This window comes from Sus scrofa, chromosome 15 (genome assembly GCF_054392235.1).
Source record: "Sus scrofa isolate SSC_HxYL_T2T_F1_AM1 chromosome 15, Sscrofa_HxYL_maternal_Yorkshire_Landrace_v2.0, whole genome shotgun sequence".
Classification (NCBI taxonomy): Eukaryota; Metazoa; Chordata; class Mammalia; order Artiodactyla; family Suidae; genus Sus; species Sus scrofa.
The window spans coordinates 92,951,571-92,965,936 of NC_139397.1; the positions used below are offsets into that span (position 1 = coordinate 92,951,571).

The 14,366-nt window shown below is 36.8% G+C and overlaps 1 protein-coding gene and 1 long non-coding RNA gene across 10 annotated transcripts in view; one reads left to right on the forward strand and one right to left on the reverse strand.

Moving 5' to 3' along the window:
• Positions 1–14,366, forward strand: part of PDK1 (pyruvate dehydrogenase kinase 1) — a 42,465-nt gene that overhangs the window by 13,107 nt on the left and 14,992 nt on the right. The window lies entirely within an intron of this gene.
• Positions 1–14,366, reverse strand: part of LOC106508120 (uncharacterized) — a 34,321-nt gene that overhangs the window by 10,277 nt on the left and 9,678 nt on the right. The window lies entirely within an intron of this gene.

The following is a 14,366-nucleotide window of genomic DNA, read 5'->3' on the forward strand; positions in this document are numbered from 1 at the left end:
TTTTTATTGTTGAGTTATAAGAGTTCTATTTGTTTTCTATTGTAGATACTAGTCCTTGATGAGATACATGATTTGCCAGTGTTCTCCCATTCTGTGGCTTATTTTTCACTTTCTTGATAGTATCCTTTAAAACACAAAGGTTTTGATTTTGATGAATTCCAGTTACTTATTTTTTTTTTCTTTTATTGCTTGTGCTTTTCGGTGTCACATCTAAGAAACCATTACCTAATCCAAAATCTCAAAAATGTAGGCCTGTGTTTCTAAGAATTTTATAGTTATAGTTATTACATTTAGGTCTTTGATCAATTGTGAATTAATTTTTATAAATGGTTTAAAGTAGGGATCCAGTTTCATTCTTTTGCATGTAGATATACAGTTGTCCCAGTACCATTTGTGAGAAGACTATTCTTTCTCCATTGTCACCTCTTCCAAAAATTAATTGCTTATAAATACACATGTTTATTTCTGGATTCTCAACTCTGTTCCCCTAGTCTATATATCTCTCCTTAAGCATATCTTTGTTGTCAATATTGAAATTGGTAGATGTGAGTTCTCCAACTCTGTTCTTTTTCAAGGTTGTTTTGGCTATTGTAGGTTCCTTGCATTTTCATAAAAATTTTAGTATCAGCATGTCAATTTTTGTAAAAAAAAAACCCACCAGCTTGAATTTTGATGGGGTTCATGTTCAATGTTTAGCTCAATTAAGTCTTCCAGTTCATGAACAACTGGATGTCTTTATACTTATTTAGGTCTTCTTTAATTTCTTTCAATAATGTTTTTGATTTTCAGTGTATAAGTCTTAGACTTACTAAGTTTATTCCTAAGTATTTCACCCTTTTGAGGGCTATCATAAATGGAACTGTTTTCTTAATTTCATTTTTGGATTGTATATTATATAGGAATATAATTGACTTGTGTATATTGATCTTGTATCGTGCTACTTTGCCAAACTCATTTATTAGTTCTCATAATGTTTTTGTGAACTACTTAGGATTTTCTATACACAAGCTCATATCATCTACAATTAGAGATAATTATATTTCTTCCTTTATAATCTGGATTTTTTTTCCCTTGCATAGTTGGTGTGGTTAGAACCTCCAGTACAATGTTGAGAAGTGGTGTCCTTGTGTTTTTCCTGATCTTTTGTTCATTTCTGTTGAGCCACAACAGGAACTCCTGTATCCCATAAATTTTTTTATGTCACGTTTTTGTTTTCATTCGTCTCAAAGTATTTTCTAATTTCCTCATGATTTCTTCTTTAACTCATTATTTAGGAGTATGTTGTTTAATTTCCATATATTAATTCTTCACATTTTGTGTTGTAGATTGATTTCCAGTTGTATCCCATTGTGGCCAGAAATAAAGTTTGTATGATTTTAGTCCTTTTACATTTACTGAGACTGTTTTATGGCCTAACATAGTTTATCCTGGAGAATGTCCCATGTGTACTTGAGAAAAAAATGTGCATTCTGTTGTTGTTGGATGTAGTGTTCTATATATAGCTGTTGGGCCTAGTTGGTTTAGTGTTGTTAAAATCTACTCCCTCTGCACCCCCCTCCCCCACCAAAAAAAAAAAAAGAAAAAAGAAAAATCTTCTGCCTACGTGTTGATCTTCTGTCTACTTGTGATACTCATTGAAAAGTGGGATATTGACATTTCCAACTAATAGTGTCGAATTGTCTACTTCTCCCTTCAAATTCTGTCAATTTTTGCTTCATATATTTTAGAATTCAGTTTTTATATGTTTATAGTTTTTTTATCTTCTTCATATATTGACCTTTTATCATTGTAAAGTGTCCTTCTTTGTCTCTATGTAACAGTTTTTGTCTTAAAGTGTATTTTGTCTGAAATGAGTATAATCATCCCAACTCTTGGTTTCTGTTTTTATGGTGTATTTTTTTCCAAAATTTTACTTTCAGCCTATTTGTGTCTTTGAATCGAAAGTGTGTCTTATGAACTGCATGTAGTTTGATCATGTTTTTGTGTTTGTGTGATTTTTATTTAAAAATTTTTTTTATTATAGTTGATTTACAATGTTGTGCCTATTTCTGCTGTACAGCAAAGTGACCCAGTCATACATATTTATACATTTATCAATTCTGCCAAGGTCCACCTTTTAATTGGCAAGTTCAAGACAGTTACATTTAATATTACTGTTAATGTAGAATTTGTTTGCCATTTTGTCATTTGTTTTCTATATATCTTATGTCTTTTTTGATCCTTTATTTCACCATTACTGCTGCCTTTTTTGTTGTTAAAATGATAATTCCTAGTATATCATTTTAATTTCCTTCTTTTTAATTTTTTAATATGTTTTTTGAGTTATTTTTTTAGTGGTTGTTTTGGGATTACAATTAACATCTTTAATTATATCAGTCTAGTTCAGATTAATACATACTTCATTTCAGTAGTATACAGACATTGATCCTATATATAATCTGTTCCCTCCTGCTTACCATCCTGTGTATTGTTATTGTCATTTAATATGCATCTTTATACATTGGATGCCCATCTCTATAGATTTATAGTTACAGTCCTCTGTAATTGTCTTTTAAATAACATAGGAGAGAAAAGTTATGAACAAAGATACACTTAAGCTCTCTTTTATGTTTACCTATGTGGTTACTTTTCCTGGTGCTCTTTATTTATTCAAATGGGTTTGGTCCCATATTCTTTCATTTCCGGCTGAAGGATTCCTTTTAGTATTTCATGTTATGTGAGGTTTACCAATGACAAACTCTCAGTTTTTGCTTATTTAAGAATGTCTCAATTTATCCTTCATTTTTGAGGGATAATTTTGCTGGCTGTGGAATTCTGATTGATGGTCTTTTTCTTTCAATAACGTATTGTCTTTGAATACATTAATTCTCCTGCCTTTTGGTTTTGTGGTTTCTGATGAGAAACCAGCTGTTAATTTTGCTAGGATCCTTTGTATGTGATGGGTCACTTTTCTTGCTACTTTAAGATTTTGTCCTCTTGGCTTTGGACAGTTCGATTATGATCTGTCCAGGTGTGGACTGTTTGATTTTATTATCTTGGAGTTTAAAGAGCTTCATCTTTTTCATCAAAATTGGGAAGTTTCAGCTCTCATTTCTTCAAATATTCTTTGTGTCCCTTTCTCTCTTTCCTCCTGGAATTCCCATATGTGCATGTTGGTACACTTGATGGAGTCCCACAGGTCTTTGATGCTTTGTTCATTTGTTTCTCAGACTAGGCAATTTCAGGTGACTTGTTTTCATCATTGCTGGTTTTTTCTTATATGTGTTTACATCTGCTGTTGAACCTTTCTAATGAAATTTTTGTTTCAGTTATTGTACTTCTCAACTCTAGAATTTCTATCTAGTTATCTCATATAATTTCTGTGCTTTTTATGCTGTTTAAATATTTATTGATGTCATCCTTATACTTTAGTTCTTTAGAAATGGTTTCCTTTTAATTCTCTGGACATATTTAAAATAGCTGATTTAAAGTCTTTGTTTTTAGTGACCATGAGTTTCCTTAGGTATAGTCTCTACTGATTCCTTTTTTACCCTGTGTATGAACCATACTTTCTTCTTTTACTGTACAGCTAATAATGTCTCTTGAAAATCAGATATTTGAAATAATGTAATGCAACAACTCTGAAGATCAAATATTTCCCTGCACCCTAAAGTTGATCATTGTTTGTTTAGTAACTAATTACTAATGACCTAAAGTTAGTCATTGTTTGTTTACTGACTAAACCAATTCTGTAAAGTCTGTCTTCTTTGTTGTGCATGCTTTTTGCTTAGTACTCAACTAAAGTTTGGATTGAAATTTCCTTAAATGCTTTCTCCCAGTCTTTGTCAAGGTAGTCTTGCATATTGAGGCATACCTTTGGGTTCTTAGCCAGGCAGTTGATAACTCTGACTTAATCTTCAGGTTCTCCTTATACAGAACCTCAAGGCCGGTCAGAGGTGAAAGCTTAGGACTCTCCTGTGTCTTTCCTGAACATAGCCTTGGACATGAATATGACCTTTTAGACTCCCAGGATATATTTGAGCTTTTCTAAACCCCTATGGACATCTTTTCCCTTCGCTTTTCCTATGAAGCTTTTTTGGGTAGCCTATTGTTTGTCTTAACTGTCATACACTGCCTCAGGCAGCCCTTAGATGAATCAGTTACCTCTAATTGTTTTTGACAGGTGCTTCTGAGGATTGGGAATGGGTGCATGAAAAACTTTTTGCACTGGGGAGCTCCGAATCAGGCCAGAGAGACAGTCTTCCCAGTGGCTGCCAGGCTCCTGGTTTCACTCTGATTATGAGTTGAGAGTGGGGATGGGAAGTGGGAATAAGCCAAGTTAAAATACCATAAAACTCATCGTCGTCATCTTCTTTCTCTTTTTTTTTTCTTTTTTAAGGCCACACCTGTGGCATATAGAAGTCCCCAGGCTAGGGGTCAAATCAGAGCTGTAGTTGCTGGCCTACACCACAGCTCACAGCAATGCTAGATCCTTAGCTCACTGAGTGAGGCTAAGGAACCCATGTCCTCATGGATACTAGTCAGGTTTGTTACCACTGAGCCCCTGATGGGAACTCCTTGTTGTTTTTCTTGAGTAAATGCTCCCCAAATTACTGGGGCTTTTTGCAGCTCCTTTCTCCACTGTTTTTGCTGACATCACTGCTGCTATTCCTTTTGAGAAGATTTATGCTTATTCCAATTTCTGTTCCTTTGTTTTAAATAACAGGTTTTTATTATTTTTTTTAATTGAGGTTTTTAAAAATATCTTTAGCTCTGTTCTTAAATTTCACAGTGATGTGACTTGATGTTGGCCTTTTCATACCTATTGAACTGGGCCCTTTAGAATTTCCATTGTTTCTTTGATACTTTCTTCTTTATTGTTTCTCTTTTGTCTTTCCTTTTTTTTTTTTTTTTCTCCCTTATGGCTGCATCCAAGGCATATGGGATTGAATCTGAGCCTTAGCTGCAGACATAGCAACAACGGATCTCTTCAACTCAACTCACTGCACCACGCCAGGGAATGAACTCATGCCTTGCAGCAACCTGAGCTACTGCAATCAGATTCTTAACCCATTGTCCCATAGCAGGAACTCCTACTATTTCTCTTTTTGATAGTCATATTTGGAAAATGTTGGGCTTCATGAAATGACCCTGTTTTTTTCTTATCTCGTTTATAACTTTAACTTTCCATTCTATTCTGTGATTTCCTTGACTTTGTTTTTTTTTAATTCAATGAATTATATTTATAATTGTACAACCATCATCACAACCTAATATTAGAACATTTCCATCCTGAACACCCAGTCTTCCCTCCCTGACAGCCTGTCCCCTTTGATAATCATAAGTTTTTCAAAGTCTATGAGTCCATTTCATTCTGCAAATAAGTTGTTTGTATCCATTTTTTTAGAATCCACATATAAGTGATAGCATGTGATGTTTGTGTCTCACTGACTGCACTTAGCATAATTTCTAGGTCCATCCATGTTGTTGCAAATGCCATTATTTCATTCTTTTTTATGGCTGAGTAATATTCCATTGTATATATGTTACGACATTTTCTTTATTCACTTCTCTGGGGATGGACATTTAGATTGCTTACATGTCTTGGCTATTGCATATAGCGCTGCAGTGAACATTAGGGTACGTGGTTCTTTTTGAGTCATGATTTTCTCTGGATAGATGCCCAGGAGCGGGATTGCTGGATCAAATGGTAATTCTATTTTTGTTTTGTTTTGTTTTGTTTTGTTTTTGTCTTTTCTAGGGCCGCTCCTGCAGCATATGGAGGTTCCCAGGCTAGGGTCCAATCAGAGCTGTAGCTGCCAGCCTACGCCAGAGCCACAGCAACGCCAGAACCAAGCCGCATCTGCAACCTACACCACAGCTCATGGCAATGCCGGATCCATAACCCACTGAGTGAGGCCAGGGACCGAACCCGCAACCTCATGGTTCCTAATCAGATTTGTTAACCACTGCGCCACGGTGGAAACTCCCTATTTTTTGTTTTTCGATGAATGTCCATACTGTTTTCCATTGTGGTTGCACCAATTTATATTCCAACCAACAGTGTAGGAGGGTTCCTTTTTCTCCACATCCTCTCCAACATTTATTGTTTGTAGACTTTTTGATAATGGCCATTCTGGCTGATATTAGATGGTACCTCATAATAGCTTTGGTTTGCCTTTCTCTAATAATTAGTGATGTTGAGCATCTTTTCATGTGTGTTTTTTTTTTTTTTTTTTTTCGCCATCTGTATGTCCTCTTTGGAGAAATGATCTTCTAAATGATCAATTTAGATCTTCTGCCCATTTTTTGATGGGGTTGTTTGTTTGTTTTTTTTTTTTTTGATATTGAGCTGCAGGAGGTATTTATATATTTTGGAGATAATCCATTGTCAGTCACTTCATTTGCAAATATTTTCTCCCATTCTTGGGGTTGTCTTTTCATTTTGTTTAGTGTTTCCTTTGCTGTGCAAAAACTTTTAAGTTTAATTAGGTCCCATTTGTTTATTTTTGTTTTTATTGTCATTACTCTAAGAGGTGGATCTGAGAAGATATTGCTGTGGTTTATGTCGGAGAATGTTCAGTCTGTGTTTTCTTCTAAGAGTTTTATAGTATCCAGTCTTATATTTAGGTCTTTAATCCATTTTGAGTTTGTTTTTGTGTATGGTGTTAGAGAGTATTCTAATTTTATTCTTTTACACATAGCCATCCAGTTTTCCCAGCACCATTTATTGAAGGGACTGCCTTTTCTCCATTGTATGTTCTTGCCTCCTTTGTCATAGATTAGTTGACCGTAGGTGTGCGAGTTTAATTCTGGGCTTTCTGTTCTGTTCCATTGATCTATATTTCTGTTTTTGTGATAGTACCATACTATTTGGACTATACTACAAAGCTCAAGTCATCAAAAGTCAGGGAGCATGATTCTTCCAGCTCCATTTTTCTTTCTCAGGATTGCTTTTGTGCTTCTAAACAAACTTTAACATATTTTGTTCTAGTTCTGTGAAAAATGCCATTGGTAATTTGACAGGGGTTGCATTAAATCTGTAGATTGCTTTGGATAGTATAGTCATTTTGATAATATTGATTCTTCCAATCCAAGAGCATGGTATATCTTTCCATCTATTTGTTTCATCTTTGATTTCTTTCATCAGTGTCTTATATTTTTCAGAGTACAGTTCTTTTGTAGGTAGATTTACTCCTAGATATTTTATTTTTTTTGATGCGATGGTAAATGGGATTGTTCCCCTAATTTCTCTTTCTGATATTTCATTATTAGTATATAGAAATGCCGTTGATTTCTGTGTGTTAATTTTGTATCCTGCAACTTTACCAGATTCATTGATGAGCTCTAATAGTTTCCTGGTAGCATCTTTAGGATTTTCTAGGTATAGTATCATGTCATCTGCAAACAGTGATAGTTTTACTTCTTCCTTTTATTTCTTTGTCTTTTCTGATTACCATGGCTAGAATTTCCAAAACTATGTTGAATAGAAGTGGCGTGAGTGGACATCCTTGTCTTGTTCCTGATCTGTGTGGGAATTCTTTCAGCTTTTCACCACTGAGAATGTTAGCTGTGGGTTTGTCATATAAGGCCTTTATTATGTTGAGGTAGGTTACCTGTATGCCCACTTTCTGGAGGTTTTTTTTTTTTTTATCAGAAATGGGTATTTCTTGAATATTGTCAAAAGTTTTTTTCTGCATCCATTGAGAGGATCATATAGTTTTTATTCTTCAGTTTGTTAATATGGTGTATCACACTGATCAATTGCGGATATTGAAAAATCCTTGCATCCCTGGGATAAATCCCACTTTTGCGGGGGGCAGGGGTTAGGGCTGTACCTGCAGCATATGGACGTTCCCAGGTTAGGAGTTGAATTGGAGCTGAACTGCTGACTTGTGCCACAGCCACAGCAATGCAGGATCTGAGCCACATCTGCGACGTAACGCCAGATCCTTAATTCACTGAGCAAGGCCAGGGATCAAACTCTCATCATCATGGATACTGGTTGGGTTCATAACCAGCTGAGCCATGACAGGAACTCCTGGGATAAATCCCACTTGATCAGGCATATGATCCTTTTAATGTATTGCTCGATTCAGTTTGCTAGTATTTTGTTGAGGATTTTTGCATCTATGTTCATCAGGGATAATGACCTTAATTTTCTCTTTTTGTGCTTTGTCTGGTTTTGGTATCTGGGTGATGGTGGCCTCATAGAATGAGTTTGGGAGTGTTCCTTCCTCTGCAGGTTTTTGGAAGGAATAGTTTCAGAAGGGTATGATTTTAACTCTTCTCCAATTGTTTTTTTTTTGTTTGTTTGTTTTTTTCTTTTTTTAGGGCTGTTCCTGCAGCATATGGAGGTTCCCAGGCTAGGAGTCAAATCTGAGCTATACTTGCTGGCCTATACCACAGCCACAGCCACAGAGGATCCTTAACCCACTGAGCAAGGCCAGAGATCAGACCTGCAACCTCATGGTTACTAGTCAGATTTGTTTCCACTGCACCATAATGGGAACTCCTCTTCTCTACATTTTTGATAGAATTTGCCTGTGTGCTGTAAAATTTGGTTGTGGTGATTGTTGTACACCTATAAATGTAATAAAATCCATTAAGTAATAACAAAATAGTAATCTACAGTAATTACAGATTATAGTTGGTAATTAAAAAGCACTCAAAATATTAAAAAAAAAAAACAAAAAAACAGAATTTGCCTGTGAAGCCATCTGGTCTGAGACTTTTTAAATCACACTTTTTAATTTTAGTGCTTCTGATTGGTCCATTCATTTTTTCTGTTTCCTCTTGGTTTCATTTTGGAAGTTTGTACTTTTCTAAGAATTTGTCCATTTCTTTTAGGCTGTCCATTTTATTGCCATATAGTTGCTTGTAGTAGTCTCTTATGATCCCTAGTATTTCTGTGATGTGCGTTGTACCTTCTCCTTTTTCATTTATAATTTTATCGGTTTGAAGCCTCTCTTTTTCTTGATGAGTCTGGCCAAGGATTTATTAATTTTGTTGATCTTTTCAGAGAACCAGCTTTTAGCTTAATTGATCTTTTCTATGGTTTTCTTTGTTTCTATTTCATTTTTTTGATCTTCATGTTTTCTTTCCTTTTACTAACTTTGTGTTTTGTCTGTTCTTCTTTAGTTGCTTTAGTTGTAAAGTTAGGTTGTTTATTTGAGATTTTTCTTATTTCCTGAGGTAGGCTTGTATTAATATAAACTTCTCTCTTAAAACGGTTTTTGCTGAATCCCATAGGTTTTGGATTGTTGTATCTTTTTTTTTTGTTTGTTTTTTGTTTTTTGCTTTTTTTTTTTAGGGCCATGCCCGCAGCACATGGAGGTTCCCAGGCTAGGGGTCTAATTGGAGGTACAGCTGCCAGCCTACACCATAGCCACAGCAATACCGGATCTGAGCCACATCTGCGACCTACACCACAGGTCACAGCAGTGCTGGATCCTTAACCCACTGAGCAAGGCCAGGGATCAAACCCGCAACCCCATGGTTCCTAGTTGGATTTGCTTCTGCTGTGCTACAACGGGAACTCTGGATCATTGTGTCTTTGTTGTCACTTGCTTCCAGGTGTTTTTTTAATTTCCTCTTTGATTTCTTCAGTGATCCATTGGTTTGGTAGCACTTGTTTAGTCTCCACATGGTTGTTTTTTGCAGCTTTTTTTCTTGTTGATTTACAGTCTCATAGTGTTGTGGTCAGAAAAGATGCTTAATATGATTTCAATTTTCTTAAATTTACCAAGGCTTGATTTTTGGCCCAGAATGTGATCTTTCCTTGAGAATGTTGAGTATGTGCTTGAGAAGAATGTGTATTCTGCTGCTTTCCAATGGAATGTTCTATAAATATCTGTTGAGTCAGTGTGGTCTGATTCATCATTTAAGGCCTGTGTTTCCTTGTTGATTTTCAGTCTAGATGATCTGTCCATTGCTGTAAGTGGAGTATTAAAGTCTCCCGATATTATTGTGTTATTGTTGATTTCTCCTTTTAAGGCTGTTAGTAGTTGTCTTATATATTGAGATGATCCTATGTTGGATGCGTATATATTTACAATTATTATATCTTCTTCTTGGATTGATCCTTAATGGATCATTAAGTAATGTCCTTCTTTGTCTTTATTCTTTAAGGTCTATTTTGTCTGATGTGAGTATTGATACTCCAGCTTTCTTTTGGTTTCTGTTTGCCTGGAGTATTTTCTTCCATCCTCTCACTTTCAGTTGGTATGTATTCCTAGAACTGAAGTGGGTCTCTTGAAGACAGCAATATACATGGGTCCTGCTTTTGTATCTGTTCAGCCAGTCTGTGTCTTTCGGTCAGAGCATTTAGTCCATTTACATTTAAGGTAATTATTGATATATATGGTCTTATTGCCATTTTGTTAATTGTTTTGGATTTGTTTTTGTTGATCTTTTTTCCTCCCTTCTTTTGTTCTCTTGTGTTTTGATGACTATCTTTAGCATTGTGTTTGGATTGCTTTTTCTTATTTGTGTGTGTATCGTAAATTTTTGGTTTGCAGTTACCATGAAATTTAGATATAGGAGTTTGTATATATAAAAGATTGTTTTAAGTTTCTGGTCTCTTAATTTCAAATGTATCTCCTGTATCCTGCATTTGTACCCTGCTCTTCTCATGATTTCTGGGTTTGGTAGCATATTTATGTATAGATGAGTTCCCACCTTTACTATATATATGCCTTTACCAGTGAACCTTATCATTTGTAATTTTCTTGGTTTTAGTTGTGGGCTTTTCCACCTAGAAAAGTTCCTGTTTAAAAAAGTTTTAAAAGTTTTAAAAGTTCCTTTAAAACAAAAAGTATTTGTTTTAAGCCTGTTTAGTGGTGCTGAATTGTCTTAGCTTTTGCTTGTCTGTAAAGCTTTCGATTTCTCCTTCAAATCTGAATGAGAGCCTTGCTGGGTAGAGTAATCATGGTTGGAGGTTTTTTCCCTTTCATCACTTTAAGTATATTGTGGTACTCCCTCTGGCCTGCAGAGTTCCTGCTGAAAAATCAGTTCAGGAATCTTATTGGGTTTTCCTTGTATGTTATTTGTTTCTTTTTCCTGGCTGCTTTCAATATTTTCTCTTTGTCTTTAATTTTGGTCAGTTTGACTGATATGCATCTCAGGGTGTTCCTCCTTGGTTTTATTTTACATGGTACTCGTTGTGCTTCCTGGATTTGAGTGAGTGATTCCTCTCCCATGTTAGGGAAGTTTTCAGCTATTACCTCTTCAGATATTTGCTCTGTTCCTTTCTCTCTTCTCCTTCTGCCACCCCTGTAATTTGGATGTCGATGCATTTAAAGTTATCCCAGAGTTCTCTTAGATTGTCTTCATAACTTTGCAATCTTTTTTCACTTTTCTGTTCCATGTTAGTGATTTTCACCAGTCTGTCTTCCACCTTGCTTACTTGTTTTTCTGCCTCTTGTATTCTGCTGTTGGTTCCTTCTAGTGAGGGTTTTTTTGTTTTTAAGTTTTTTCAGTGATTGTATTTTGCATCTCTGCATGCTTAATCTTTAAATCTTATAGTGTTTCGGGAGTTCCTGTCGTGGCGCAGTGGTTAACGAATCCGACTAGGAACCATGAGGTTGCGGGTTCGGTCCCTGCCCTTGCTCAGTGGGTTAAGGATCCGGCGTTGCCGTGAGCTGTTGTGTAGGTTGCAGACGCGGCTCGGATCCCGCGTTGCTGTGGCTCTGGCGTAGGCTGGCGGCTACAGCTCCGATTGGACCCCTAGCCTGGGAACCTCCATATGCCGCGGGAGCAGCCCAAAGAAATAGCAAAAAGACAAAAAAAAAAAAAAAAAAAAAAAATCTTATAGTGTTTCTTGTAATTTATCAATCTTTGCCTCCAGTTTATTTCCAAGATCTTGAATCATCTTTACTATCACTAGTCTAAAGTCTTTTTCATGGAGGTTGCTAGTCTCCAGATCTCTTAGCTATTTTTCTGGGTTTTTTTCTTGTTGCTTTCTCTGGGTCATAATTCTCTGCCTTTTCATTTTGTATAGATTTTTTGTGTGGTCACCTTGTTGTAGGCAGTAGGGTTGTAGCTTCTCTTGCTTCCTATGTCTGCCTGCTTATGGCTGAAGTTGGTACAGGGACTAGGGACTGGTGCCTGCTCACTGGCAGGCAGAGCTGATTCTTATCCTGTAGTGGGTGGGGCTTTGTCTCTGGGTGTGATTAGAGGTGGCTGTGTGCTTCCCACGTCTTTAGGCAGCCTATTTGCTGGTGGGCAGGTATGTGTTCCCACCCTGTTTATTGTTTGTCCTGGGGCCTCTCAGCCCTGATGGGTGGTGCCAGATTTTTCCAAAATGGCCACCTCCAGGGGAGTTCATGCCAATGATTATTTCCGAGGCCTCTGCCTCCCATGTCCTTCCCCCACAGTTGCCTCTGTTTTCTCAGGAAATCCTCTAAGGCCTCCAGGTAGGTTTGATCCAGATTCTTATGGAGTCTCTGCTCTGGGATGCAGTGCACATGAAAGCCTGTGTGTGCCCTTCAAGAGTAGAGTCTCTGTTTCTGCAGTCCTGTGGAGCTCCTGCACACAAGCCCTGCTGGCCTTCAATGCCAGATGCTCCTGGGATTCCTCCTCCCAAGACCAGGCCCTCAGGCGTGGGCACCTGACATGAGACTTGGAACTCTCATTCCTTTGGGCAAGCCTTTCCAGTCTGTGGTTGCCCACTCAGCAGGTATGGGATTGCGTATATCACATAGGCACCCCTCTTAGCATCTTGATATGGCTTCTTTGTCGTTTGGTATAGGATATCTTTTTTCATAGTTTCCACTCTATTTTGTTGATGGTTGTTCAGGAGTTGGTTGTGATTTTTGTTTTCATGAGAGAAGGTGAGCTCTAGTCCTTTTCCTCTACCATCTTAATCCCATCTTTCTGAGATTTCCTTGATTTTGAATTTCCAGTTCTTCTACTGAATTTTTACCTCCATCACCCTATTATAAATTTCTGGGAACATTATTCCTTTTCTATAGTATTCTCTTCTGGCTTTACCTTCTTTTATCACTCTGAGGATAGTAATATTCGGTGTCTTTTTTTTAAAGTTAATATGCCTCAGCTCTCTGTACTGTTTCCTCTGATTTTTTTTTTCTATTTATCCCTTTTGGCTATTCATGTAAAAGAATGAGGCACAAATAAACATATGGCAAGAATCATCTGTTGCCTGAAAAACGAATGTGAAGGTGTCACTTTTTTCCAGCCCAGATGCTAATGTGTGTCTATTTTTTGGTTAGTTATATGTCAGCTACTTGCCTGCTAAGGTCTTCTTTTTTAAATTTTATTAGAGTATAATTGATTTACAATGTTGTATTAGTTTCAGGTGTACAGTAAAGTGAATCAGTTGTACATATATACATTTTTTCTCATATAGGTTATTACAGAACATTGAGTAGAACTTTCTGTGCTATATACAGTAGGTCCTTGTTAGTTCTCTCTTATATATAGTAGTGTGTATGCAATGATCCCATCCTCCCCACAACAGGTTTTGCTTTGGTAACCCTGTTTGATTTTGAAATCTATTGTTTCATTAAACGAGTTATTTTGTATCATTTTTATTAGATTCCACATGTAAGTGATATCGTATGGTATTTGTCCTCCTCTGTCTCACTTACTTCACTTATTATGATAAACTCTAGTTGCATCCATGTTGCTGCAAATGGCCTTATTTCAGTCTTATCTGTGGGTGAGTAGTATTCCATTGTGTATATGTACCACATCTTCTTTATCCATTCCTCTGTCAGTGGACATTTAGGTTGCTTCCATGTCTTGGCTATTGTAAATAGTGGAGCAGTGAACATTGGGGTGCACATATCTTTTCAAATTATGGTTTTCTCCAGATGTATGCCCAGGAGTGAGATTTCCGGGTCATATGGTAGTTCTATATTTAGTTTTTTAAGGAACCTCCATACTGTTTTCCATAGTGATTGTACCAGCTTACATTCCCAGCAACAGTGTAGGAGGGATCCCTTTTCTCCACACCTGCTCCAGCACTTATTGTTTATAGACTTTTTGATGATAGTCATTCTGACTGGAGTGAGGTGATACCTCATTTTAGTTTTGATTTGCATTTCTCTAATAATTAGTGATGTTGAACATCTTTTCATGTGCTTTTTTTGGCCATCTGTCTGTCTTTGGAGAAATGTCTATTTAGATCTTCTGCCCATTTTTTTTTTTTTTTCTTTTTAGGGCCGCACCCATGGCATATGGAGGTTCCCAGGCTAGGGATCTAATTGGAGCTGTAGCCGCCGGCCTATGCCAGAGCCACAGCAACTCCAGATCTTTAACCCACTAAGTGAGGCCAGGGATCAAACCCACAACCTCATGGTTCCCAGTAGGATTCGCTTACGCTGAGCCAAGATGGGAACTCATCTTCTGCCCTTTTTTTTTTT